Source organism: Schistocerca americana, unplaced genomic scaffold (assembly GCF_021461395.2).
Source record: "Schistocerca americana isolate TAMUIC-IGC-003095 unplaced genomic scaffold, iqSchAmer2.1 HiC_scaffold_405, whole genome shotgun sequence".
NCBI classification, from domain to species: Eukaryota; Metazoa; Arthropoda; class Insecta; order Orthoptera; family Acrididae; genus Schistocerca; species Schistocerca americana.
The window spans coordinates 98,877-102,500 of NW_025726132.1; positions in this window are offsets into that span (position 1 = coordinate 98,877).

The following is a 3,624-nucleotide window of genomic DNA, read 5'->3' on the forward strand; positions in this document are numbered from 1 at the left end:
CTTGAAATAGTCCACGAGCAGGCTCCTATCTGGTCTTGTGGTTGTACCGTTCTCCTCCTCACCATTGAGAATTCCTCTTACCAAGCTTGCTCTGTTGTTTAACCACCGATACTGGGCATCTCGGAATCTACGAGATCTTTCCTGCTGCCGCACTCTTCGCTGTTCATTCCTGCCACCCTTATGTGGCTTCACGACCTTCGGCTGTCTTTTCCTTCTTCTAGATCTATGTAGTGGTCTATCATTCAGTTGTTGGATGATTCCAGTGACCTGTTCATCAATGGCGGACCAAGGTGATGAATTGTCAAGAACTACTTCAACCAGCCTTTTATAGGGTGGTGAGCAACTTTCTTTAATTTCCTCCAGATGGGAAATAATATGTTCGTTGCTAATCCAACGGCTTTGTTCTTGTGGAGTGGCACGACTCGCAGATTTCGCAACCTCATTGGGGACCGCACCAACAGCGTCCTCCATCCTGCCTTTCACAGTCTCCAGGAGCTGTTGATACTCTGGAAGTGCTCTCCTTTTCTTGATACCTTCCGCAGATCTACCTAACTTCCTACCCAAGTACGTGTTCAACTGTAATTGAGTAGACCACTCTCCCGCACATTCCACTTCAAGAAACGCCATTTCCTCCATCTCAGCGGCGCTCCAATTCCCTTTCCGTTTGCCACCAGCATGCACTAGGTCGGCGGCATTAAAATCAACAGGATGTACTTGTTTCTCATGCAGCCGCCGTCCAATGAAGGTCGTAAATTGCCTACCACAAAAGGCACATTTGTGCAAGCCGTCCTCGTTGGGCGCGTTAATTAAGCCTTTGCACCTACGAATATGTTGTTTCTGTTGGGCCGATGTTCGCCTACCAATACCTAACTGACATTTGGGACATGTAATGCTATTTTCTAAACTTGGCGAATCAACATTCCTGCCAAGTCTTGCGTCCGTGGTAACCACGGAAGAAAGTTGAGGGTCCTGTACATTCGGGCCCTCCATCCGAGGCTCCGCTGAACTCATCGTCGCAACTGAGGCTCTCGTTAAGAGAGAGGGGAGATAGGCTGCGAACCTGGCACCCCTGCGGCCAATAGGCCTACAAACCGGAGGCTCGTCTCGGATACTAGGACAGAAACCTGCCCCGACACCTCAAACGACGGCTCCAGGATAAATACGAGATTAAACCCGTTGTTCCTACAAGCGAACGGCACTGCCACTATGAGGCCAACACCAATTCGAGGGGCACTGGCCAGAGCCAGCAAGGCTCCCCCCGCCCATAGTCCTTGTATTTGCGAGATTCCTCTCGCACCGTTGACAAGTCACCGCCGAGGTCGCTTAAGCGATACCTCTACCGCACATCTATGCTATCATTTTCCGCCCTTTACCCACATAACATGGGATTGGGTAGTCCAATAACAGCTTTAAGGGCGACCGCCGTGCGGTCTGCAAGCGGCTTAAGAGAGTCATAGTTACTCCCGCCGTTTACCCGCGCTTGCTTGAATTTCTTCACGTTGACATTCAGAGCACTGGGCAGAAATCACATTGCGTCAACACCCGCTAGGGCCATCGCAATGCTTTGTTTTAATTAGACAGTCGGATTCCCCCAGTCCGTGCCAGTTCTGAGTTGATCGTTGAATGGCGGCCGAAGAGAATCCGCGCACCCGCGCGCCCCCGGAGGAGCACGCTAAGGCGGACGCGGCCTCGCAGCAAGGAAGATCCGTGGGAGGCCAAGGCACGGGACCGAGCTCGGATCCTGCACGCAGGTTGAAGCACCGGGGCGCGAACGCCGCGCAGGCGCGCGCATCCTGCACCGCCGGCCAGCACGAGGCCAACCAACGGCGAGAGCAGACCACGCCCGCGCTAAACGCCCGCACTTACCGGCACCCCTACGGCACTCACCTCGCCCAGGCCCGGCACGTTAGCGCTGACCCACTTCCCGACCAAGCCCGACACGCCCCGATCCTCAGAGCCAATCCTTATCCCGAAGTTACGGATCCAATTTGCCGACTTCCCTTACCTACATTATTCTATCGACTAGAGGCTCTTCACCTTGGAGACCTGCTGCGGATATGGGTACGAACCGGCGCGACACCTCCACGTGGCCCTCTCCCGGATTTTCAAGGTCCGAGGGGAAGATCGGGACACCGCCGCAACTGCGGTGCTCTTCGCGTTCCAAACCCTATCTCCCTGCTAGAGGATTCCAGGGAACTCGAACGCTCATGCAGAAAAGAAAACTCTTCCCCGATCTCCCGACGGCGTCTCCGGGTCCTTTTGGGTTACCCCGACGAGCATCTCTAAAAGAGGGGCCCGACTTGTATCGGTTCCGCTGCCGGGTTCCGGAATAGGAACCGGATTCCCTTTCGCCCAACGGGGGCCAGCACAAAGTGCATCATGCTATGACGGCCCCCATCAACATCGGATTTCTCCTAGGGCTTAGGATCGACTGACTCGTGTGCAACGGCTGTTCACACGAAACCCTTCTCCGCGTCAGCCCTCCAGGGCCTCGCTGGAGTATTTGCTACTACCACCAAGATCTGCACCGACGGCGGCTCCAGGCAGGCTCACGCCCAGACCCTTCTGCGCCCACCGCCGCGACCCTCCTACTCGTCAGGGCTTCGCGGCCGGCCGCAAGGACCGGCCATGACTGCCAGACTGACGGCCGAGTATAGGCACGACGCTTCAGCGCCATCCATTTTCAGGGCTAGTTGCTTCGGCAGGTGAGTTGTTACACACTCCTTAGCGGATTCCGACTTCCATGGCCACCGTCCTGCTGTCTTAAGCAACCAACGCCTTTCATGGTTTCCCATGAGCGTCGATTCGGGCGCCTTAACTCGGCGTTTGGTTCATCCCACAGCGCCAGTTCTGCTTACCAAAAGTGGCCCACTTGGCACTCCGATCCGAGTCGTTTGCTCGCGGCTTCAGCATATCAAGCAAGCCGGAGATCTCACCCATTTAAAGTTTGAGAATAGGTTGAGGTCGTTTCGGCCCCAAGGCCTCTAATCATTCGCTTTACCGGATGAGACTCGTACGAGCACCAGCTATCCTGAGGGAAACTTCGGAGGGAACCAGCTACTAGATGGTTCGATTAGTCTTTCGCCCCTATACCCAGCTCCGACGATCGATTTGCACGTCAGAATCGCTACGGACCTCCATCAGGGTTTCCCCTGACTTCGTCCTGGCCAGGCATAGTTCACCATCTTTCGGGTCCCAACGTGTACGCTCTAGGTGCGCCTCACCTCGCAATGAGGACGAGACGCCCCGGGAGTGCGGAGGCCGCCGCCCCGTGAAGGGCGGGGAAGCCCCATCCTCCCTCGGCCCGCGCAAGGCGAGACCTTCACTTTCATTACGCCTTTAGGTTTCGTACAGCCCAATGACTCGCGCACATGTTAGACTCCTTGGTCCGTGTTTCAAGACGGGTCGTGAAATTGTCCAAAGCTGAAGCGCCGCTGACGGGAGCGATTATTCCGCCCGAGAGCATCCCGAGCCAACAGCGGCGCGGGTCCGGGGCCGGGCCAGGTAGGTCCGTCATCCGGGAAGAACCGCGCGCGCTTGCCGGGAGCCCGAGCGCCCAAAGGGGCGAATCGACTCCTCCAGATATACCGCCGGGCAGCCAGCCAGGACACCGGGGCTCTGCCC